The sequence below is a fragment of the Carassius gibelio genome, chromosome B19 (assembly GCF_023724105.1).
Source record: "Carassius gibelio isolate Cgi1373 ecotype wild population from Czech Republic chromosome B19, carGib1.2-hapl.c, whole genome shotgun sequence".
NCBI classification, from domain to species: domain Eukaryota; kingdom Metazoa; phylum Chordata; class Actinopteri; order Cypriniformes; family Cyprinidae; genus Carassius; species Carassius gibelio.
Genome location: NC_068414.1, coordinates 1,434,781 through 1,456,700, shown reverse-complemented (window position 1 = coordinate 1,456,700; position 21,920 = coordinate 1,434,781). Strand labels below are relative to the sequence as shown.

Sequence of the window (21,920 nt, the reverse complement as noted above, 5' to 3'; positions counted from 1 at the left end):
GGGGAGACAGTTCTCCCCTTGTCAGACGAAACCAGTAGATCAGCTCCAGGCTGCAGGAATGTCAGACTGTGCAGAAGAATCATCTGTTTCCTGTGGTCTTGTCCAGGTGGTCTTTACAGGGGATTTGTATCTGCGGCTCATCTAGTTGTCACGGTCTCCGCTGTGTTTCTGGGCCATAGAGGTCCTTTCTAGGTGTTGATCCACCATCTTCTCTGGATACGGACTGGATCCGGGTGACTGAAGCGGATACAGACTGGATCTGGTGGCTACGGTGACCTCGGAATAAGGGATTTCTTTAAAAGACTTTTTTTTTCATATAAGATTTTATCCAACTTTTCAGATAGAGGCATGAGAAAGAGATTGCCTTGATTGGGCTTTTGGTTATTGGTGGGCCGAGGGGACTTTTTTGAGTTTTACTCCTCCGTTTTGGAGTGGGGGGGGGGGTGCTGACGAAACACATGTGGGCAGGCGTTGTCACCCTTGATGACCCTTGGCGAGCGTAGTAGTTTAACAGAGGCAGCGCACAGGCCCGAGCGTTTGGAGACACAGCTCGAGTTTCTCTTCATTGTCGCATAAATCTTTCGCCTTTTACTAAAGATTTCCGTGGAGGGGAACTTTTGCGAGTGACCTGTATTTTTGGGTGCTCTGCTCACTGCAGAGCTACATCGAAATGTCAAGAGCAGAATCAGTTTGACCGTCCGCCAGCATGCTGCGAGAGGGCTTGCCACTGGTCATCGTCTGAATGGGCACTCTCTGCGTTTGACCACTTCGTGTTTATTTAGCCGGATGGGAAGGCAGCGTTTTCTTGTACGTGACGGGATGCAAATTCTTGAAGGCTCTCTTTAGTGACGGGTCCGAACAAAGATCTCATCTGCTCCTCTAGCCCTATCGGCGACTCGTGCACTTCGAGCCTTCTTACTGACGGCGCAAGTTGCTGAATGCCTGCTGCGTTGGTGGTATAGTGGTGAGCATAGCTGCCTTCCAAGCAGTTGACCCGGGTTCGATTCCCGGCCAACGCATGTCCTTTGGCTCGGGCTGACGTCGAAGCAGAACTCCCTCTGTGACCTGTGCCTCCACCCAAAACTTTTGGATGGAATAATATCGGATGGACCCATCATTAGCTGAAGTCGCATAACACTTGCAACACTACCCGTAGCAGGGGTCATTGTTTGGACTCTTTTTTTTTTTTAAATTGCGCTTTAAACAAAAAGTATTGTGTCAATGCAACTGAACAACATTAATTAGGAACACAGTGCGTCAATAAAGCTGCTGACTTCCACCTGCGTTGGTGGTATAGTGGTGAGCATAGCTGCCTTCCAAGCAGTTGACCCGGGTTCGATTCCCGGCCAACGCATGTCCTTTGGCTCGGGCTGACGTCGAAGCAGAACTCCTTCTGTGACCTGCGACTCCAACCAAACATTTTGGATGGATCGTTCGGAAGACGAAAAGAACCAGCTCTCCCCGTCGGGGAATCGAACCCCGGTCTTCCGCGTGACAGGCGGAGATACTGTCCACTATACTAACGAGGAGCCGTGCATGCTGCCGTTTCTCCCCCAACCGATGGCACTGCACTGACATAACTAAACAATGCATGGCTTCTTCTGACGCAGACCCAGCCCTAGCACCATAAAATTTCTGATGGACCCATCATTAGCTGAAGTCGCATAACACTTGGAACACTACCCGTAGCAGGGGTCATTGTTTGGACTCTTTTTTTTTTTTTTTTTTTTTAAATTGCGCTTTAAACAAAAAGTATTGCGTCAATGCAACTGAACAACATTAATTAGGAACACAGTGCGTCAAAAAGCAAAATGACAGTTAAAGGCATTTCGTTATTGAACTCTTTGATGACATCATTCAGCTAAGTTCAGTTTTAAATAGTATCTGTGCAATAATTTGCAATCAAGTCAACGATATCTCTGTACATGAAGTGTCCCAAGCTCCGCCTGCCAGAGGCGACAGAGGCAAGAAACCAAAACTCGATCGGTGAAAAGATGGAGAAAAAACCCGGTGAGAAACCAGGCTCAGTCGGGGAGACAGTTCTCCCCTTGTCAGACGAAACCAGTAGATCAGCTCCAGGCTGCAGGAATGTCAGACTGTGCAGAAGAATCATCTGTTTCCTGTGGTCTTGTCCAGGTGGTCTTTACAGGGGATTTGTATCTGCGGCTCATCTAGTTGTCACGGTCTCCGCTGTGTTTCTGGGCCATAGAGGTCCTTTCTAGGTGTTGATCCACCATCTTCTCTGGATACGGACTGGATCCGGGTGACTGAAGCGGATACAGACTGGATCTGGTGGCTACGGTGACCTCGGAATAAGGGATTTCTTTAAAAGACTTTTTTTTTCATATAAGATTTTATCCAACTTTTCAGATAGAGGCATGAGAAAGAGATTGCCTTGATTGGGCTTTTGGTTATTGGTGGGCCGAGGGGACTTTTTTGAGTTTTACTCCTCCGTTTTGGAGTGGGGGGGGGGGGTGCTGACGAAACACATGTGGGCAGGCGTTGTCACCCTTGATGACCCTTGGCGAGCGTAGTAGTTTAACAGAGGCAGCGCACAGGCCCGAGCGTTTGGAGACACAGCTCGAGTTTCTCTTCATTGTCGCATAAATCTTTCGCCTTTTACTAAAGATTTCCGTGGAGGGGAACTTTTGCGAGTGACCTGTATTTTTGGGTGCTCTGCTCACTGCAGAGCTACATCGAAATGTCAAGAGCAGAATCAGTTTGACCGTCCGCCAGCATGCTGCGAGAGGGCTTGCCACTGGTCATCGTCTGAATGGGCACTCTCTGCGTTTGACCACTTCGTGTTTATTTAGCCGGATGGGAAGGCAGCGTTTTCTTGTACGTGACGGGATGCAAATTCTTGAAGGCTCTCTTTAGTGACGGGTCCGAACAAAGATCTCATCTGCTCCTCTAGCCCTATCGGCGACTCGTGCACTTCGAGCCTTCTTACTGACGGCGCAAGTTGCTGAATGCCTGCTGCGTTGGTGGTATAGTGGTGAGCATAGCTGCCTTCCAAGCAGTTGACCCGGGTTCGATTCCCGGCCAACGCATGTCCTTTGGCTCGGGCTGACGTCGAAGCAGAACTCCCTCTGTGACCTGTGCCTCCACCCAAAACTTTTGGATGGAATAATATCGGATGGACCCATCATTAGCTGAAGTCGCATAACACTTGCAACACTACCCGTAGCAGGGGTCATTGTTTGGACTCTTTTTTTTTTTTAAATTGCGCTTTAAACAAAAAGTATTGTGTCAATGCAACTGAACAACATTAATTAGGAACACAGTGCGTCAATAAAGCTGCTGACTTCCACCTGCGTTGGTGGTATAGTGGTGAGCATAGCTGCCTTCCAAGCAGTTGACCCGGGTTCGATTCCCGGCCAACGCATGTCCTTTGGCTCGGGCTGACGTCGAAGCAGAACTCCTTCTGTGACCTGCGACTCCAACCAAAAATTTTGGATGGATCGTTCGGAAGACGAAAAGAACCAGCTCTCCCCGTCGGGGAATCGAACCCCGGTCTTCCGCGTGACAGGCGGAGATACTGTCCACTATACTAACGAGGAGCCGTGCATGCTGCCGTTTCTCCCCCAACCGACGGCACTGCACTGACATAACTAAACAATGCATGGCTTCTTCTGACGCAGACCCAGCCCTAGCACCGTAAAATTTCTGATGGACCCATCATTAGCTGAAGTCGCATAACACTTGGAACACTACCCGTAGCAGGGGTCATTGTTTGGACTCTTTTTTTTTTTTTTTTTTTTTTTTAAATTGCGCTTTAAACAAAAAGTATTGCGTCAATGCAACTGAACAACATTAATTAGGAACACAGTGCGTCAAAAAGCAAAATGACAGTTAAAGGCATTTCGTTATTGAACTCTTTGATGACATCATTCAGCTAAGTTCAGTTTTAAATAGTATCTGTGCAATAATTTGCAATCAAGTCAACGATATCTCTGTACATGAAGTGTCCCAAGCTCCGCCTGCCAGAGGCGACAGAGGCAAGAAACCAAAACTCGATCGGTGAAAAGATGGAGAAAAAACCCGGTGAGAAACCAGGCTCAGTCGGGGAGACAGTTCTCCCCTTGTCAGACGAAACCAGTAGATCAGCTCCAGGCTGCAGGAATGTCAGACTGTGCAGAAGAATCATCTGTTTCCTGTGGTCTTGTCCAGGTGGTCTTTACAGGGGATTTGTATCTGCGGCTCATCTAGTTGTCACGGTCTCCGCTGTGTTTCTGGGCCATAGAGGTCCTTTCTAGGTGTTGATCCACCATCTTCTCTGGATACGGACTGGATCCGGGTGACTGAAGCGGATACAGACTGGATCTGGTGGCTACGGTGACCTCGGAATAAGGGATTTCTTTAAAAGACTTTTTTTTTCATATAAGATTTTATCCAACTTTTCAGATAGAGGCATGAGAAAGAGATTGCCTTGATTGGGCTTTTGGTTATTGGTGGGCCGAGGGGACTTTTTTGAGTTTTACTCCTCCGTTTTGGAGTGGGGGGGGGGGGGTGCTGACGAAACACATGTGGGCAGGCGTTGTCACCCTTGATGACCCTTGGCGAGCGTAGTAGTTTAACAGAGGCAGCGCACAGGCCCGAGCGTTTGGAGACACAGCTCGAGTTTCTCTTCATTGTCGCATAAATCTTTCGCCTTTTACTAAAGATTTCCGTGGAGGGGAACTTTTGCGAGTGACCTGTATTTTTGGGTGCTCTGCTCACTGCAGAGCTACATCGAAATGTCAAGAGCAGAATCAGTTTGACCGTCCGCCAGCATGCTGCGAGAGGGCTTGCCACTGGTCATCGTCTGAATGGGCACTCTCTGCGTTTGACCACTTCGTGTTTATTTAGCCGGATGGGAAGGCAGCGTTTTCTTGTACGTGACGGGATGCAAATTCTTGAAGGCTCTCTTTAGTGACGGGTCCACACAAAGATCTCATCTGCTCCTCTAGCCCTATCGGCGACTCGTGCACTTCGAGCCTTCTTAGTGACGGCGCAAGTTGCTGAATGCCTGCTGCGTTGGTGGTATAGTGGTGAGCATAGCTGCCTTCCAAGCAGTTGACCCGGGTTCGATTCCCGGCCAACGCATGTCCTTTGGCTCAGGCTGACGTCGAAGCAGAACTCCCTCTGTGACCTGTGCCTCCACCCAAAACTCTTGGATGGAATAATAATCGGATGGACCCATCATTAGCTGAAGTCGCATAACACTTGCAACACTACCCGTAGCAGGGGTCATTGTTTGGACTCTTTTTTTTTTTTTTTTTTTTAAATTGCGCTTTAAACAAAAAGTATTGTGTCAATGCAACTGAACAACATTAATTAGGAACACAGTGCGTCAATAAAGCTGCTGACTTCCACCTGCGTTGGTGGTATAGTGGTGAGCATAGCTGCCTTCCAAGCAGTTGACCCGGGTTCGATTCCCGGCCAACGCATGTCCTTTGGCTCGGGCTGACGTCGAAGCAGAACTCCTTCTGTGACCTGCGACTCCAACCAAACATTTTGGATGGATCGTTCGGAAGACGAAAAGAACCAGCTCTCCCCGTCGGGGAATCGAACCCCGGTCTTCCGCGTGACAGGCGGAGATACTGTCCACTATACTAACGAGGAGCCGTGCATGCTGCCGTTTCTCCCCCAACCGATGGCACTGCACTGACATAACTAAACAATGCATGGCTTCTTCTGACGCAGACCCAGCCCTAGCACCATAAAATTTCTGATGGACCCATCATTAGCTGAAGTCGCATAACACTTGGAACACTACCCGTAGCAGGGGTCATTGTTTGGACTCTTTTTTTTTTTTTTTTTTTTTAAATTGCGCTTTAAACAAAAAGTATTGCGTCAATGCAACTGAACAACATTAATTAGGAACACAGTGCGTCAAAAAGCAAAATGACAGTTAAAGGCATTTCGTTATTGAACTCTTTGATGACATCATTCAGCTAAGTTCAGTTTTAAATAGTATCTGTGCAATAATTTGCAATCAAGTCAACGATATCTCTGTACATGAAGTGTCCCAAGCTCCGCCTGCCAGAGGCGACAGAGGCAAGAAACCAAAACTCGATCGGTGAAAAGATGGAGAAAAAACCCGGTGAGAAACCAGGCTCAGTCGGGGAGACAGTTCTCCCCTTGTCAGACGAAACCAGTAGATCAGCTCCAGGCTGCAGGAATGTCAGACTGTGCAGAAGAATCATCTGTTTCCTGTGGTCTTGTCCAGGTGGTCTTTACAGGGGATTTGTATCTGCGGCTCATCTAGTTGTCACGGTCTCCGCTGTGTTTCTGGGCCATAGAGGTCCTTTCTAGGTGTTGATCCACCATCTTCTCTGGATACGGACTGGATCCGGGTGACTGAAGCGGATACAGACTGGATCTGGTGGCTACGGTGACCTCGGAATAAGGGATTTCTTTAAAAGACTTTTTTTTTCATATAAGATTTTATCCAACTTTTCAGATAGAGGCATGAGAAAGAGATTGCCTTGATTGGGCTTTTGGTTATTGGTGGGCCGAGGGGACTTTTTTGAGTTTTACTCCTCCGTTTTGGAGTGGGGGGGGGGGTGCTGACGAAACACATGTGGGCAGGCGTTGTCACCCTTGATGACCCTTGGCGAGCGTAGTAGTTTAACAGAGGCAGCGCACAGGCCCGAGCGTTTGGAGACACAGCTCGAGTTTCTCTTCATTGTCGCATAAATCTTTCGCCTTTTACTAAAGATTTCCGTGGAGGGGAACTTTTGCGAGTGACCTGTATTTTTGGGTGCTCTGCTCACTGCAGAGCTACATCGAAATGTCAAGAGCAGAATCAGTTTGACCGTCCGCCAGCATGCTGCGAGAGGGCTTGCCACTGGTCATCGTCTGAATGGGCACTCTCTGCGTTTGACCACTTCGTGTTTATTTAGCCGGATGGGAAGGCAGCGTTTTCTTGTACGTGACGGGATGCAAATTCTTGAAGGCTCTCTTTAGTGACGGGTCCGAACAAAGATCTCATCTGCTCCTCTAGCCCTATCGGCGACTCGTGCACTTCGAGCCTTCTTACTGACGGCGCAAGTTGCTGAATGCCTGCTGCGTTGGTGGTATAGTGGTGAGCATAGCTGCCTTCCAAGCAGTTGACCCGGGTTCGATTCCCGGCCAACGCATGTCCTTTGGCTCGGGCTGACGTCGAAGCAGAACTCCCTCTGTGACCTGTGCCTCCACCCAAAACTTTTGGATGGAATAATATCGGATGGACCCATCATTAGCTGAAGTCGCATAACACTTGCAACACTACCCGTAGCAGGGGTCATTGTTTGGACTCTTTTTTTTTTTTAAATTGCGCTTTAAACAAAAAGTATTGTGTCAATGCAACTGAACAACATTAATTAGGAACACAGTGCGTCAATAAAGCTGCTGACTTCCACCTGCGTTGGTGGTATAGTGGTGAGCATAGCTGCCTTCCAAGCAGTTGACCCGGGTTCGATTCCCGGCCAACGCATGTCCTTTGGCTCGGGCTGACGTCGAAGCAGAACTCCTTCTGTGACCTGCGACTCCAACCAAAAATTTTGGATGGATCGTTCGGAAGACGAAAAGAACCAGCTCTCCCCGTCGGGGAATCGAACCCCGGTCTTCCGCGTGACAGGCGGAGATACTGTCCACTATACTAACGAGGAGCCGTGCATGCTGCCGTTTCTCCCCCAACCGACGGCACTGCACTGACATAACTAAACAATGCATGGCTTCTTCTGACGCAGACCCAGCCCTAGCACCGTAAAATTTCTGATGGACCCATCATTAGCTGAAGTCGCATAACACTTGGAACACTACCCGTAGCAGGGGTCATTGTTTGGACTCTTTTTTTTTTTTTTTTTTTTTTTTAAATTGCGCTTTAAACAAAAAGTATTGCGTCAATGCAACTGAACAACATTAATTAGGAACACAGTGCGTCAAAAAGCAAAATGACAGTTAAAGGCATTTCGTTATTGAACTCTTTGATGACATCATTCAGCTAAGTTCAGTTTTAAATAGTATCTGTGCAATAATTTGCAATCAAGTCAACGATATCTCTGTACATGAAGTGTCCCAAGCTCCGCCTGCCAGAGGCGACAGAGGCAAGAAACCAAAACTCGATCGGTGAAAAGATGGAGAAAAAACCCGGTGAGAAACCAGGCTCAGTCGGGGAGACAGTTCTCCCCTTGTCAGACGAAACCAGTAGATCAGCTCCAGGCTGCAGGAATGTCAGACTGTGCAGAAGAATCATCTGTTTCCTGTGGTCTTGTCCAGGTGGTCTTTACAGGGGATTTGTATCTGCGGCTCATCTAGTTGTCACGGTCTCCGCTGTGTTTCTGGGCCATAGAGGTCCTTTCTAGGTGTTGATCCACCATCTTCTCTGGATACGGACTGGATCCGGGTGACTGAAGCGGATACAGACTGGATCTGGTGGCTACGGTGACCTCGGAATAAGGGATTTCTTTAAAAGACTTTTTTTTTCATATAAGATTTTATCCAACTTTTCAGATAGAGGCATGAGAAAGAGATTGCCTTGATTGGGCTTTTGGTTATTGGTGGGCCGAGGGGACTTTTTTGAGTTTTACTCCTCCGTTTTGGAGTGGGGGGGGGGGGTGCTGACGAAACACATGTGGGCAGGCGTTGTCACCCTTGATGACCCTTGGCGAGCGTAGTAGTTTAACAGAGGCAGCGCACAGGCCCGAGCGTTTGGAGACACAGCTCGAGTTTCTCTTCATTGTCGCATAAATCTTTCGCCTTTTACTAAAGATTTCCGTGGAGGGGAACTTTTGCGAGTGACCTGTATTTTTGGGTGCTCTGCTCACTGCAGAGCTACATCGAAATGTCAAGAGCAGAATCAGTTTGACCGTCCGCCAGCATGCTGCGAGAGGGCTTGCCACTGGTCATCGTCTGAATGGGCACTCTCTGCGTTTGACCACTTCGTGTTTATTTAGCCGGATGGGAAGGCAGCGTTTTCTTGTACGTGACGGGATGCAAATTCTTGAAGGCTCTCTTTAGTGACGGGTCCACACAAAGATCTCATCTGCTCCTCTAGCCCTATCGGCGACTCGTGCACTTCGAGCCTTCTTAGTGACGGCGCAAGTTGCTGAATGCCTGCTGCGTTGGTGGTATAGTGGTGAGCATAGCTGCCTTCCAAGCAGTTGACCCGGGTTCGATTCCCGGCCAACGCATGTCCTTTGGCTCAGGCTGACGTCGAAGCAGAACTCCCTCTGTGACCTGTGCCTCCACCCAAAACTCTTGGATGGAATAATAATCGGATGGACCCATCATTAGCTGAAGTCGCATAACACTTGCAACACTACCCGTAGCAGGGGTCATTGTTTGGACTCTTTTTTTTTTTTTTTTTTTTAAATTGCGCTTTAAACAAAAAGTATTGTGTCAATGCAACTGAACAACATTAATTAGGAACACAGTGCGTCAATAAAGCTGCTGACTTCCACCTGCGTTGGTGGTATAGTGGTGAGCATAGCTGCCTTCCAAGCAGTTGACCCGGGTTCGATTCCCGGCCAACGCATGTCCTTTGGCTCGGGCTGACGTCGAAGCAGAACTCCTTCTGTGACCTGCGACTCCAACCAAACATTTTGGATGGATCGTTCGGAAGACGAAAAGAACCAGCTCTCCCCGTCGGGGAATCGAACCCCGGTCTTCCGCGTGACAGGCGGAGATACTGTCCACTATACTAACGAGGAGCCGTGCATGCTAGCACCGTAAAATTTCTGATGGACCCATCATTAGCTGAAGTCGCATAACACTTGGAACACTACCCGTAGCAGGGGTCATTGTTTGGACTCTTTTTTTTTTTTTTTTTTTTTTAAATTGCGCTTTAAACAAAAAGTATTGCGTCAATGCAACTGAACAACATTAATTAGGAACACAGTGCGTCAAAAAGCAAAATGACAGTTAAAGGCATTTCGTTATTGAACTCTTTGATGACATCATTCAGCTAAGTTCAGTTTTAAATAGTATCTGTGCAATAATTTGCAATCAAGTCAACGATATCTCTGTACATGAAGTGTCCCAAGCTCCGCCTGCCAGAGGCGACAGAGGCAAGAAACCAAAACTCGATCGGTGAAAAGATGGAGAAAAAACCCGGTGAGAAACCAGGCTCAGTCGGGGAGACAGTTCTCCCCTTGTCAGACGAAACCAGTAGATCAGCTCCAGGCTGCAGGAATGTCAGACTGTGCAGAAGAATCATCTGTTTCCTGTGGTCTTGTCCAGGTGGTCTTTACAGGGGATTTGTATCTGCGGCTCATCTAGTTGTCACGGTCTCCGCTGTGTTTCTGGGCCATAGAGGTCCTTTCTAGGTGTTGATCCACCATCTTCTCTGGATACGGACTGGATCCGGGTGACTGAAGCGGATACAGACTGGATCTGGTGGCTACGGTGACCTCGGAATAAGGGATTTCTTTAAAAGACTTTTTTTTTCATATAAGATTTTATCCAACTTTTCAGATAGAGGCATGAGAAAGAGATTGCCTTGATTGGGCTTTTGGTTATTGGTGGGCCGAGGGGACTTTTTTGAGTTTTACTCCTCCGTTTTGGAGTGGGGGGGGGGGGGGGGTGCTGAAGAAACACATGTGGGCAGGCGTTGTCACCCTTGATGACCCTTGGCGAGCGTAGTAGTTTAACAGAGGCAGCGCACAGGCCCGAGCGTTTGGAGACACAGCTCGAGTTTCTCTTCATTGTTGCATAAATCTTTCGCCTTTTACTAAAGATTTCCGTGGAGGGGAACTTTTGCGAGTGACCTGTATTTTTGGGTGCTCTGCTCACTGCAGAGCTACATCGAAATGTCAAGAGCAGAATCAGTTTGACCGTCCGCCAGCATGCTGCGAGAGGGCTTGCCACTGGTCATCGTCTGAATGGGCACTCTCTGCGTTTGACCACTTCGTGTTTATTTAGCCGGATGGGAAGGCAGCGTTTTCTTGTACGTGACGGGATGCAAATTCTTGAAGGCTCTCTTTAGTGACGGGTCCGAACAAAGATCTCATCTGCTCCTCTAGCCCTATCGGCGACTCGTGCACTTCGAGCCTTCTTACTGACGGCGCAAGTTGCTGAATGCCTGCTGCGTTGGTGGTATAGTGGTGAGCATAGCTGCCTTCCAAGCAGTTGACCCGGGTTCGATTCCCGGCCAACGCATGTCCTTTGGCTCGGGCTGACGTCGAAGCAGAACTCCCTCTGTGACCTGTGCCTCCACCCAAAACTTTTGGATGGAATAATATCGGATGGACCCATCATTAGCTGAAGTCGCATAACACTTGCAACACTACCCGTAGCAGGGGTCATTGTTTGGACTCTTTTTTTTTTTTTTTTTTTTAAATTGCGCTTTAAACAAAAAGTATTGTGTCAATGCAACTGAACAACATTAATTAGGAACACAGTGCGTCAATAAAGCTGCTGACTTCCACCTGTGTTGGTGGTATAGTGGTGAGCATAGCTGCCTTCCAAGCAGTTGACCCGGGTTCGATTCCCGGCCAACGCATGTCCTTTGGCTCGGGCTGACGTCGAAGCAGAACTCCTTCTGTGACCTGCGACTCCAACCAAAAATTTTGGATGGATCGTTCGGAAGACGAAAAGAACCAGCTCTCCCCGTCGGGGAATCGAACCCCGGTCTTCCGCGTGACAGGCGGAGATACTGTCCACTATACTAACGAGGAGCCGTGCATGCTGCCGTTTCTCCCCCAACCGACGGCACTGCACTGACATAACTAAACAATGCATGGCTTCTTCTGACGCAGACCCAGCCCTAGCACCGTAAAATTTCTGATGGACCCATCATTAGCTGAAGTCGCATAACACTTGGAACACTACCCGTAGCAGGGGTCATTGTTTGGACTCTTTTTTTTTTTTTTTTTTTTTTTAAATTGCGCTTTAAACAAAAAGTATTGCGTCAATGCAACTGAACAACATTAATTAGGAACACAGTGCGTCAAAAAGCAAAATGACAGTTAAAGGCATTTCGTTATTGAACTCTTTGATGACATCATTCAGCTAAGTTCAGTTTTAAATAGTATCTGTGCAATAATTTGCAATCAAGTCAACGATATCTCTGTACATGAAGTGTCCCAAGCTCCGCCTGCCAGAGGCGACAGAGGCAAGAAACCAAAACTCGATCGGTGAAAAGATGGAGAAAAAACCCGGTGAGAAACCAGGCTCAGTCGGGGAGACAGTTCTCCCCTTGTCAGACGAAACCAGTAGATCAGCTCCAGGCTGCAAGAATGTCAGACTGTGCAGAAGAATCATCTGTTTCCTGTGGTCTTGTCCAGGTGGTCTTTACAGGGGATTTGTATCTGCGGCTCATCTAGTTGTCACGGTCTCCGCTGTGTTTCTGGGCCATAGAGGTCCTTTCTAGGTGTTGATCCACCATCTTCTCTGGATACGGACTGGATCCGGGTGACTGAAGCGGATACAGACTGGATCTGGTGGCTACGGTGACCTCGGAATAAGGGATTTCTTTAAAAGACTTTTTTTTTCATATAAGATTTTATCCAACTTTTCAGATAGAGGCATGAGAAAGAGATTGCCTTGATTGGGCTTTTGGTTATTGGTGGGCCGAGGGGACTTTTTTGAGTTTTACTCCTCCGTTTTGGAGTGGGGGGGGGGGGTGCTGACGAAACACATGTGGGCAGGCGTTGTCACCCTTGATGACCCTTGGCGAGCGTAGTAGTTTAACAGAGGCAGCGCACAGGCCCGAGCGTTTGGAGACACAGCTCGAGTTTCTCTTCATTGTCGCATAAATCTTTCGCCTTTTACTAAAGATTTCCGTGGAGGGGAACTTTTGCGAGTGACCTGTATTTTTGGGTGCTCTGCTCACTGCAGAGCTACATCGAAATGTCAAGAGCAGAATCAGTTTGACCGTCCGCCAGCATGCTGCGAGAGGGCTTGCCACTGGTCATCGTCTGAATGGGCACTCTCTGCGTTTGACCACTTCGTGTTTATTTAGCCGGATGGGAAGGCAGCGTTTTCTTGTACGTGACGGGATGCAAATTCTTGAAGGCTCTCTTTAGTGACGGGTCCGAACAAAGATCTCATCTGCTCCTCTAGCCCTATCGGCGACTCGTGCACTTCGAGCCTTCTTACTGACGGCGCAAGTTGCTGAATGCCTGCTGCGTTGGTGGTATAGTGGTGAGCATAGCTGCCTTCCAAGCAGTTGACTCGGGTTCGATTCCCGGCCAACGCATGTCCTTTGGCTCGGGCTGACGTCGAAGCAGAACTCCCTCTGTGACCTGTGCCTCCACCCAAAACTTTTGGATGGAATAATATCGGATGGACCCATCATTAGCTGAAGTCGCATAACACTTGCAACACTACCCGTAGCAGGGGTCATTGTTTGGACTCTATTTTTTTTTTTTTTAAATTGCGCTTTAAACAAAAAGTATTGTGTCAATGCAACTGAACAACATTAATTAGGAACACAGTGCGTCAATAAAGCTGCTGACTTCCACCTGCGTTGGTGGTATAGTGGTGAGCATAGCTGCCTTCCAAGCAGTTGACCCGGGTTCGATTCCCGGCCAACGCATGTCCTTTGGCTCGGGCTGACGTCGAAGCAGAACTCCTTCTGTGACCTGCGACTCCAACCAAAAATTTTGGATGGATCGTTCGGAAGACGAAAAGAACCAGCTCTCCCCGTCGGGGAATCGAACCCCGGTCTTCCGCGTGACAGGCGGAGATACTGTCCACTATACTAACGAGGAGCCGTGCATGCTGCCGTTTCTCCCCCAACCGACGGCACTGCACTGACATAACTAAACAATGCATGGCTTCTTCTGACGCAGACCCAGCCCTAGCACCGTAAAATTTCTGATGGACCCATCATTAGCTGAAGTCGCATAACACTTGGAACACTACCCGTAGCAGGGGTCATTGTTTGGACTCTTTTTTTTTTTTTTTTTTTTTTTAAATTGCGCTTTAAACAAAAAGTATTGCGTCAATGCAACTGAACAACATTAATTAGGAACACAGTGCGTCAAAAAGCAAAATGACAGTTAAAGGCATTTCGTTATTGAACTCTTTGATGACATCATTCAGCTAAGTTCAGTTTTAAATAGTATCTGTGCAATAATTTGCAATCAAGTCAACGATATCTCTGTACATGAAGTGTCCCAAGCTCCGCCTGCCAGAGGCGACAGAGGCAAGAAACCAAAACTCGATCGGTGAAAAGATGGAGAAAAAACCCGGTGAGAAACCAGGCTCAGTCGGGGAGACAGTTCTCCCCTTGTCAGACGAAACCAGTAGATCAGCTCCAGGCTGCAGGAATGTCAGACTGTGCAGAAGAATCATCTGTTTCCTGTGGTCTTTACAGGGGATTTGTATCTGCGGCTCATCTAGTTGTCACGGTCTCCGCTGTGTTTCTGGGCCATAGAGGTCCTTTCTAGGTGTTGATACACCATCTTCTCTGGATACGGACTGGATCCGGGTGACTGAAGCGGTTACAGACTGGATCTGGTGGCTACGGTGACCTCGGAATAAGGGATTTCTTTAAAAGACTTTTTTTTTTCATATAAGATTTTATCCAACTTTTCAGATAGAGGCATGAGAAAGAGATTGCCTTGATTGGGCTTTTGGTTATTGGTGGGCCGAGGGGACTTTTTTGAGTTTTACTCCTCCGTTTTGGAGTGGGGGGGGGGGGTGCTGACGAAACACATGTGGGCAGGCGTTGTCACCCTTGATGACCCTTGGCGAGCGTAGTAGTTTAACAGAGGCAGCGCACAGGCCCGAGCGTTTGGAGACACAGCTCGAGTTTCTCTTCATTGTCGCATAAATCTTTCGCCTTTTACTAAAGATTTCCGTGGAGGGGAACTTTTGTGAGTGACCTGTATTTTTGGGTGCTCTGCTCACTGCAGAGCTACATCGAAATGTCAAGAGCAGAATCAGTTTGACCGTCCGCCAGCATGCTGCGAGAGGGCTTGCCACTGGTCATCGTCTGAATGGGCACTCTCTGCGTTTGACCACTTCGTGTTTATTTAGCCGGATGGGAAGGCAGCGTTTTCTTGTACGTGACGGGATGCAAATTCTTGAAGGCTCTCTTTAGTGACGGGTCCACACAAAGATCTCATCTGCTCCTCTAGCCCTATCGGCGACTCGTGCACTTCGAGCCTTCTTAGTGACGGCGCAAGTTGCTGAATGCCTGCTGCGTTGGTGGTATAGTGGTGAGCATAGCTGCCTTCCAAGCAGTTGACCCGGGTTCGATTCCCGGCCAACGCATGTCCTTTGGCTCAGGCTGACGTCGAAGCAGAACTCCCTCTGTGACCTGTGCCTCCACCCAAAACTCTTGGATGGAATAATAATCGGATGGACCCATCATTAGCTGAAGTCGCATAACACTTGCAACACTACCCGTAGCAGGGGTCATTGTTTGGACTCTTTTTTTTTTTTTTTTTTTAAATTGCGCTTTAAACAAAAAGTATTGTGTCAATGCAACTGAACAACATTAATTAGGAACACAGTGCGTCAATAAAGCTGCTGACTTCCACCTGCGTTGGTGGTATAGTGGTGAGCATAGCTGCCTTCCAAGCAGTTGACCCGGGTTCGATTCCCGGCCAACGCATGTCCTTTGGCTCGGGCTGACGTCGAAGCAGAACTCCTTCTGTGACCTGCGACTCCAACCAAACATTTTGGATGGATCGTTCGGAAGACGAAAAGAACCAGCTCTCCCCGTCGGGGAATCGAACCCCGGTCTTCCGCGTGACAGGCGGAGATACTGTCCACTATACTAACGAGGAGCCGTGCATGCTGCCGTTTCTCCCCCAACCGATGGCACTGCACTGACATAACTAAACAATGCATGGCTTCTTCTGACGCAGACCCAGCCCTAGCACCGTAAAATTTCTGATGGACCCATCATTAGCTGAAGTCGCATAACACTTGGAACACTACCCGTAGCAGGGGTCATTGTTTGGACTCTTTTTTTTTTTTTTTTTTTTTTAAATTGCGCTTTAAACAAAAAGTATTGCGTCAATGCAACTGAACAACATTAATTAGGAACACAGTGCGTCAAAAAGCAAAATGACAGTTAAAGGCATTTCGTTATTGAACTCTTTGATGACATCATTCAGCTAAGTTCAGTTTTAAATAGTATCTGTGCAATAATTTGCAATCAAGTCAACGATATCTCTGTACATGAAGTGTCCCAAGCTCCGCCTGCCAGAGGCGACAGAGGCAAGAAACCAAAACTCGATCGGTGAAAAGATGGAGAAAAAACCCGGTGAGAAACCAGGCTCAGTCGGGGAGACAGTTCTCCCCTTGTCAGACGAAACCAGTAGATCAGCTCCAGGCTGCAGGAATGTCAGACTGTGCAGAAGAATCATCTGTTTCCTGTGGTCTTGTCCAGGTGGTCTTTACAGGGGATTTGTATCTGCGGCTCATCTAGTTGTCACGGTCTCCGCTGTGTTTCTGGGCCATAGAGGTCCTTTCTAGGTGTTGATCCACCATCTTCTCTGGATACGGACTGGATCCGGGTGACTGAAGCGGATACAGACTGGATCTGGTGGCTACGGTGACCTCGGAATAAGGGATTTCTTTAAAAGACTTTTTTTTTCATATAAGATTTTATCCAACTTTTCAGATAGAGGCATGAGAAAGAGATTGCCTTGATTGGGCTTTTGGTTATTGGTGGGCCGAGGGGACTTTTTTGAGTTTTACTCCTCCGTTTTGGAGTGGGGGGGGGGGTGCTGAAGAAACACATGTGGGCAGGCGTTGTCACCCTTGATGACCCTTGGCGAGCGTAGTAGTTTAACAGAGGCAGCGCACAGGCCCGAGCGTTTGGAGACACAGCTCGAGTTTCTCTTCATTGTTGCATAAATCTTTCGCCTTTTACTAAAGATTTCCGTGGAGGGGAACTTTTGCGAGTGACCTGTATTTTTGGGTGCTCTGCTCACTGCAGAGCTACATCGAAATGTCAAGAGCAGAATCAGTTTGACCGTCCGCCAGCATGCTGCGAGAGGGCTTGCCACTGGTCATCGTCTGAATGGGCACTCTCTGCGTTTGACCACTTCGTGTTTATTTAGCCGGATGGGAAGGCAGCGTTTTCTTGTACGTGACGGGATGCAAATTCTTGAAGGCTCTCTTTAGTGACGGGTCCGAACAAAGATCTCATCTGCTCCTCTAGCCCTATCGGCGACTCGTGCACTTCGAGCCTTCTTACTGACGGCGCAAGTTGCTGAATGCCTGCTGCGTTGGTGGTATAGTGGTGAGCATAGCTGCCTTCCAAGCAGTTGACCCGGGTTCGATTCCCGGCCAACGCATGTCCTTTGGCTCGGGCTGACGTCGAAGCAGAACTCCCTCTGTGACCTGTGCCTCCACCCAAAACTTTTGGATGGAATAATATCGGATGGACCCATCATTAGCTGAAGTCGCATAACACTTGCAACACTACCCGTAGCAGGGGTCATTGTTTGGACTCTTTTTTTTTTTTTTTTTTTTAAATTGCGCTTTAAACAAAAAGTATTGTGTCAATGCAACTGAACAACATTAATTAGGAACACAGTGCGTCAATAAAGCTGCTGACTTCCACCTGTGTTGGTGGTATAGTGGTGAGCATAGCTGCCTTCCAAGCAGTTGACCCGGGTTCGATTCCCGGCCAACGCATGTCCTTTGGCTCGGGCTGACGTCGAAGCAGAACTCCTTCTGTGACCTGCGACTCCAACCAAAAATTTTGGATGGATCGTTCGGAAGACGAAAAGAACCAGCTCTCCCCGTCGGTGAATCGAACCCCGGTCTTCCGCGTGACAGGCGGAGATACTGTCCACTATACTAACGAGGAGCCGTGCATGCTGCCGTTTCTCCCCCAACCGACGGCACTGCACTGACATAACTAAACAATGCATGGCTTCTTCTGACGCAGACCCAGCCCTAGCACCGTAAAATTTCTGATGGACCCATCATTAGCTGAAGTCGCATAACACTTGGAACACTACCCGTAGCAGGGGTCATTGTTTGGACTCTTTTTTTTTTTTTTTTTTTTTTTAAATTGCGCTTTAAACAAAAAGTATTGCGTCAATGCAACTGAACAACATTAATTAGGAACACAGTGCGTCAAAAAGCAAAATGACAGTTAAAGGCATTTCGTTATTGAACTCTTTGATGACATCATTCAGCTAAGTTCAGTTTTAAATAGTATCTGTGCAATAATTTGCAATCAAGTCAACGATATCTCTGTACATGAAGTGTCCCAAGCTCCGCCTGCCAGAGGCGACAGAGGCAAGAAACCAAAACTCGATCGGTGAAAAGATGGAGAAAAAACCCGGTGAGAAACCAGGCTCAGTCGGGGAGACAGTTCTCCCCTTGTCAGACGAAACCAGTAGATCAGCTCCAGGCTGCAGGAATGTCAGACTGTGCAGAAGAATCATCTGTTTCCTGTGGTCTTGTCCAGGTGGTCTTTACAGGGGATTTGTATCTGCGGCTCATCTAGTTGTCACGGTCTCCGCTGTGTTTCTGGGCCATAGAGGTCCTTTCTAGGTGTTGATCCACCATCTTCTCTGGATACGGACTGGATCCGGGTGACTGAAGCGGATACAGACTGGATCTGGTGGCTACGGTGACCTCGGAATAAGGGATTTCTTTAAAAGACTTTTTTTTTCATATAAGATTTTATCCAACTTTTCAGATAGAGGCATGAGAAAGAGATTGCCTTGATTGGGCTTTTGGTTATTGGTGGGCCGAGGGGACTTTTTTGAGTTTTACTCCTCCGTTTTGGAGTGGGGGGGGGGGTGCTGACGAAACACATGTGGGCAGGCGTTGTCACCCTTGATGACCCTTGGCGAGCGTAGTAGTTTAACAGAGGCAGCGCACAGGCCCGAGCGTTTGGAGACACAGCTCGAGTTTCTCTTCATTGTCGCATAAATCTTTCGCCTTTTACTAAAGATTTCCGTGGAGGGGAACTTTTGCGAGTGACCTGTATTTTTGGGTGCTCTGCTCACTGCAGAGCTACATCGAAATGTCAAGAGCAGAATCAGTTTGACCGTCCGCCAGCATGCTGCGAGAGGGCTTGCCACTGGTCATCGTCTGAATGGGCACTCTCTGCGTTTGACCACTTCGTGTTTATTTAGCCGGATGGGAAGGCAGCGTTTTCTTGTACGTGACGGGATGCAAATTCTTGAAGGCTCTCTTTAGTGACGGGTCCGAACAAAGATCTCATCTGCTCCTCTAGCCCTATCGGCGACTCGTGCACTTCGAGCCTTCTTACTGACGGCGCAAGTTGCTGAATGCCTGCTGCGTTGGTGGTATAGTGGTGAGCATAGCTGCCTTCCAAGCAGTTGACCCGGGTTCGATTCCCGGCCAACGCATGTCCTTTGGCTCGGGCTGACGTCGAAGCAGAACTCCCTCTGTGACCTGTGCCTCCACCCAAAACTTTTGGATGGAATAATATCGGATGGACCCATCATTAGCTGAAGTCGCATAACACTTGCAACACTACCCGTAGCAGGGGTCATTGTTTGGACTCTTTTTTTTTTTTAAATTGCGCTTTAAACAAAAAGTATTGTGTCAATGCAACTGAACAACATTAATTAGGAACACAGTGCGTCAATAAAGCTGCTGACTTCCACCTGCGTTGGTGGTATAGTGGTGAGCATAGCTGCCTTCCAAGCAGTTGACCCGGGTTCGATTCCCGGCCAACGCATGTCCTTTGGCTCGGGCTGACGTCGAAGCAGAACTCCTTCTGTGACCTGCGACTCCAACCAAACATTTTGGATGGATCGTTCGGAAGACGAAAAGAACCAGCTCTCCCCGTCGGGGAATCGAACCCCGGTCTTCCGCGTGACAGGCGGAGATACTGTCCACTATACTAACGAGGAGCCGTGCATGCTGCCGTTTCTCCCCCAACCGATGGCACTGCACTGACATAACTAAACAATGCATGGCTTCTTCTGACGCAGACCCAGCCCTAGCACCGTAAAATTTCTGATGGACCCATCATTAGCTGAAGTCGCATAACACTTGGAACACTACCCGTAGCAGGGGTCATTGTTTGGACTCTTTTTTTTTTTTTTTTTTTTTAAATTGCGCTTTAAACAAAAAGTATTGCGTCAATGCAACTGAACAACATTAATTAGGAACACAGTGCGTCAAAAAGCAAAATGACAGTTAAAGGCATTTCGTTATTGAACTCTTTGATGACATCATTCAGCTAAGTTCAGTTTTAAATAGTATCTGTGCAATAATTTGCAATCAAGTCAACGATATCTCTGTACATGAAGTGTCCCAAGCTCCGCCTGCCAGAGGCGACAGAGGCAAGAAACCAAAACTCGATCGGTGAAAAGATGGAGAAAAAACCCGGTGAGAAACCAGGCTCAGTCGGGGAGACAGTTCTCCCCTTGTCAGACGAAACCAGTAGATCAGCTCCAGGCTGCAGGAATGTCAGACTGTGCAGAAGAATCATCTGTTTCCTGTGGTCTTTACAGGGGATTTGTATCTGCGGCTCATCTAGTTGTCACGGTCTCCGCTGTGTTTCTGGGCCATAGAGGTCCTTTCTAGGTGTTGATACACCATCTTCTCTGGATACGGACTGGATCCGGGTGACTGAAGCGGTTACAGACTGGATCTGGTGGCTACGGTGACCTCGGAATAAGGGATTTCTTTAAAAGACTTTTTTTTTTCATATAAGATTTTATCCAACTTTTCAGATAGAGGCATGAGAAAGAGATTGCCTTGATTGGGCTTTTGGTTATTGGTGGGCCGAGGGGACTTTTTTGAGTTTTACTCCTCCGTTTTGGAGTGGGGGGGGGGGTGCTGACGAAACACATGTGGGCAGGCGTTGTCACCCTTGATGACCCTTGGCGAGCGTAGTAGTTTAACAGAGGCAGCGCACAGGCCCGAGCGTTTGGAGACACAGCTCGAGTTTCTCTTCATTGTCGCATAAATCTTTCGCCTTTTACTAAAGATTTCCGTGGAGGGGAACTTTTGTGAGTGACCTGTATTTTTGGGTGCTCTGCTCACTGCAGAGCTACATCGAAATGTCAAGAGCAGAATCAGTTTGACCGTCCGCCAGCATGCTGCGAGAGGGCTTGCCACTGGTCATCGTCTGAATGGGCACTCTCTGCGTTTGACCACTTCGTGTTTATTTAGCCGGATGGGAAGGCAGCGTTTTCTTGTACGTGACGGGATGCAAATTCTTGAAGGCTCTCTTTAGTGACGGGTCCACACAAAGATCTCATCTGCTCCTCTAGCCCTATCGGCGACTCGTGCACTTCGAGCCTTCTTAGTGACGGCGCAAGTTGCTGAATGCCTGCTGCGTTGGTGGTATAGTGGTGAGCATAGCTGCCTTCCAAGCAGTTGACCCGGGTTCGATTCCCGGCCAACGCATGTCCTTTGGCTCAGGCTGACGTCGAAGCAGAACTCCCTCTGTGACCTGTGCCTCCACCCAAAACTCTTGGATGGAATAATAATCGGATGGACCCATCATTAGCTGAAGTCGCATAACACTTGCAACACTACCCGTAGCAGGGGTCATTGTTTGGACTCTTTTTTTTTTTTTTTTTTTAAATTGCGCTTTAAACAAAAAGTATTGTGTCAATGCAACTGAACAACATTAATTAGGAACACAGTGCGTCAATAAAGCTGCTGACTTCCACCTGCGTTGGTGGTATAGTGGTGAGCATAGCTGCCTTCCAAGCAGTTGACCCGGGTTCGATTCCCGGCCAACGCATGTCCTTTGGCTCGGGCTGACGTCGAAGCAGAACTCCTTCTGTGACCTGCGACTCCAACCAAACATTTTGGATGGATCGTTCGGAAGACGAAAAGAACCAGCTCTCCCCGTCGGGGAATCGAACCCCGGTCTTCCGCGTGACAGGCGGAGATACTGTCCACTATACTAACGAGGAGCCGTGCATGCTGCCGTTTCTCCCCCAACCGATGGCACTGCACTGACATAACTAAACAATGCATGGCTTCTTCTGACGCAGACCCAGCCCTAGCACCGTAAAATTTCTGATGGACCC

At 48.3% G+C, this 21,920-nt stretch overlaps 30 non-coding genes across 30 annotated transcripts; all 30 read left to right on the top strand.

Moving 5' to 3' along the window:
• Nucleotides 1-547: 547 nt before the first annotated feature.
• Nucleotides 548-662, top strand: LOC127980284 (U5 spliceosomal RNA). Its single transcript, XR_008159316.1, has one exon. It is a non-coding gene; the product is annotated as a U5 spliceosomal RNA (small nuclear RNA).
• A 285-nt stretch (nt 663-947) lies between these two features.
• trnag-ucc (transfer RNA glycine (anticodon UCC)) lies at nt 948-1,019 on the top strand. The gene has a single exon. It is a non-coding gene; the product is annotated as a tRNA-Gly (tRNA).
• A 263-nt stretch (nt 1,020-1,282) lies between these two features.
• On the top strand, nt 1,283-1,354 carry trnag-ucc (transfer RNA glycine (anticodon UCC)). Its single transcript has one exon. It is a non-coding gene; the product is annotated as a tRNA-Gly (tRNA).
• A 1,224-nt stretch (nt 1,355-2,578) lies between these two features.
• On the top strand, nt 2,579-2,693 carry LOC127980283 (U5 spliceosomal RNA). Its single transcript, XR_008159315.1, has one exon. It is a non-coding gene; the product is annotated as a U5 spliceosomal RNA (small nuclear RNA).
• Nucleotides 2,694-2,978: 285 nt separating this feature from the next.
• trnag-ucc (transfer RNA glycine (anticodon UCC)) lies at nt 2,979-3,050 on the top strand. The gene has a single exon. It is a non-coding gene; the product is annotated as a tRNA-Gly (tRNA).
• Nucleotides 3,051-3,313: 263 nt separating this feature from the next.
• trnag-ucc (transfer RNA glycine (anticodon UCC)) lies at nt 3,314-3,385 on the top strand. Its single transcript has one exon. It is a non-coding gene; the product is annotated as a tRNA-Gly (tRNA).
• Nucleotides 3,386-4,613: 1,228 nt separating this feature from the next.
• On the top strand, nt 4,614-4,728 carry LOC127980282 (U5 spliceosomal RNA). Its single transcript, XR_008159314.1, has one exon. It is a non-coding gene; the product is annotated as a U5 spliceosomal RNA (small nuclear RNA).
• Nucleotides 4,729-5,013: 285 nt separating this feature from the next.
• trnag-ucc (transfer RNA glycine (anticodon UCC)) lies at nt 5,014-5,085 on the top strand. Its single transcript has one exon. It is a non-coding gene; the product is annotated as a tRNA-Gly (tRNA).
• A 272-nt stretch (nt 5,086-5,357) lies between these two features.
• trnag-ucc (transfer RNA glycine (anticodon UCC)) lies at nt 5,358-5,429 on the top strand. Its single transcript has one exon. It is a non-coding gene; the product is annotated as a tRNA-Gly (tRNA).
• A 1,223-nt stretch (nt 5,430-6,652) lies between these two features.
• Nucleotides 6,653-6,767, top strand: LOC127980280 (U5 spliceosomal RNA). Its single transcript, XR_008159312.1, has one exon. It is a non-coding gene; the product is annotated as a U5 spliceosomal RNA (small nuclear RNA).
• Nucleotides 6,768-7,052: 285 nt separating this feature from the next.
• Nucleotides 7,053-7,124, top strand: trnag-ucc (transfer RNA glycine (anticodon UCC)). Its single transcript has one exon. It is a non-coding gene; the product is annotated as a tRNA-Gly (tRNA).
• Nucleotides 7,125-7,387: 263 nt separating this feature from the next.
• Nucleotides 7,388-7,459, top strand: trnag-ucc (transfer RNA glycine (anticodon UCC)). The gene has a single exon. It is a non-coding gene; the product is annotated as a tRNA-Gly (tRNA).
• Nucleotides 7,460-8,686: 1,227 nt separating this feature from the next.
• LOC127980279 (U5 spliceosomal RNA) lies at nt 8,687-8,801 on the top strand. Its single transcript, XR_008159311.1, has one exon. It is a non-coding gene; the product is annotated as a U5 spliceosomal RNA (small nuclear RNA).
• Nucleotides 8,802-9,086: 285 nt separating this feature from the next.
• On the top strand, nt 9,087-9,158 carry trnag-ucc (transfer RNA glycine (anticodon UCC)). Its single transcript has one exon. It is a non-coding gene; the product is annotated as a tRNA-Gly (tRNA).
• A 272-nt stretch (nt 9,159-9,430) lies between these two features.
• On the top strand, nt 9,431-9,502 carry trnag-ucc (transfer RNA glycine (anticodon UCC)). Its single transcript has one exon. It is a non-coding gene; the product is annotated as a tRNA-Gly (tRNA).
• A 1,150-nt stretch (nt 9,503-10,652) lies between these two features.
• LOC127980952 (U5 spliceosomal RNA) lies at nt 10,653-10,767 on the top strand. The gene has a single exon (XR_008159949.1). It is a non-coding gene; the product is annotated as a U5 spliceosomal RNA (small nuclear RNA).
• Nucleotides 10,768-11,052: 285 nt separating this feature from the next.
• Nucleotides 11,053-11,124, top strand: trnag-ucc (transfer RNA glycine (anticodon UCC)). Its single transcript has one exon. It is a non-coding gene; the product is annotated as a tRNA-Gly (tRNA).
• A 1,569-nt stretch (nt 11,125-12,693) lies between these two features.
• On the top strand, nt 12,694-12,808 carry LOC127980278 (U5 spliceosomal RNA). The gene has a single exon (XR_008159310.1). It is a non-coding gene; the product is annotated as a U5 spliceosomal RNA (small nuclear RNA).
• A 624-nt stretch (nt 12,809-13,432) lies between these two features.
• trnag-ucc (transfer RNA glycine (anticodon UCC)) lies at nt 13,433-13,504 on the top strand. The gene has a single exon. It is a non-coding gene; the product is annotated as a tRNA-Gly (tRNA).
• Nucleotides 13,505-14,716: 1,212 nt separating this feature from the next.
• On the top strand, nt 14,717-14,832 carry LOC127980137 (U5 spliceosomal RNA). The gene has a single exon (XR_008159174.1). It is a non-coding gene; the product is annotated as a U5 spliceosomal RNA (small nuclear RNA).
• Nucleotides 14,833-15,117: 285 nt separating this feature from the next.
• On the top strand, nt 15,118-15,189 carry trnag-ucc (transfer RNA glycine (anticodon UCC)). The gene has a single exon. It is a non-coding gene; the product is annotated as a tRNA-Gly (tRNA).
• Nucleotides 15,190-15,460: 271 nt separating this feature from the next.
• On the top strand, nt 15,461-15,532 carry trnag-ucc (transfer RNA glycine (anticodon UCC)). Its single transcript has one exon. It is a non-coding gene; the product is annotated as a tRNA-Gly (tRNA).
• Nucleotides 15,533-16,756: 1,224 nt separating this feature from the next.
• On the top strand, nt 16,757-16,871 carry LOC127980950 (U5 spliceosomal RNA). Its single transcript, XR_008159947.1, has one exon. It is a non-coding gene; the product is annotated as a U5 spliceosomal RNA (small nuclear RNA).
• Nucleotides 16,872-17,156: 285 nt separating this feature from the next.
• On the top strand, nt 17,157-17,228 carry trnag-ucc (transfer RNA glycine (anticodon UCC)). The gene has a single exon. It is a non-coding gene; the product is annotated as a tRNA-Gly (tRNA).
• A 1,568-nt stretch (nt 17,229-18,796) lies between these two features.
• On the top strand, nt 18,797-18,911 carry LOC127980276 (U5 spliceosomal RNA). Its single transcript, XR_008159309.1, has one exon. It is a non-coding gene; the product is annotated as a U5 spliceosomal RNA (small nuclear RNA).
• A 285-nt stretch (nt 18,912-19,196) lies between these two features.
• trnag-ucc (transfer RNA glycine (anticodon UCC)) lies at nt 19,197-19,268 on the top strand. Its single transcript has one exon. It is a non-coding gene; the product is annotated as a tRNA-Gly (tRNA).
• Nucleotides 19,269-19,531: 263 nt separating this feature from the next.
• Nucleotides 19,532-19,603, top strand: trnag-ucc (transfer RNA glycine (anticodon UCC)). Its single transcript has one exon. It is a non-coding gene; the product is annotated as a tRNA-Gly (tRNA).
• Nucleotides 19,604-20,812: 1,209 nt separating this feature from the next.
• Nucleotides 20,813-20,928, top strand: LOC127980136 (U5 spliceosomal RNA). Its single transcript, XR_008159173.1, has one exon. It is a non-coding gene; the product is annotated as a U5 spliceosomal RNA (small nuclear RNA).
• Nucleotides 20,929-21,213: 285 nt separating this feature from the next.
• Nucleotides 21,214-21,285, top strand: trnag-ucc (transfer RNA glycine (anticodon UCC)). The gene has a single exon. It is a non-coding gene; the product is annotated as a tRNA-Gly (tRNA).
• Nucleotides 21,286-21,556: 271 nt separating this feature from the next.
• On the top strand, nt 21,557-21,628 carry trnag-ucc (transfer RNA glycine (anticodon UCC)). The gene has a single exon. It is a non-coding gene; the product is annotated as a tRNA-Gly (tRNA).
• Nucleotides 21,629-21,920: the final 292 nt, after the last annotated feature.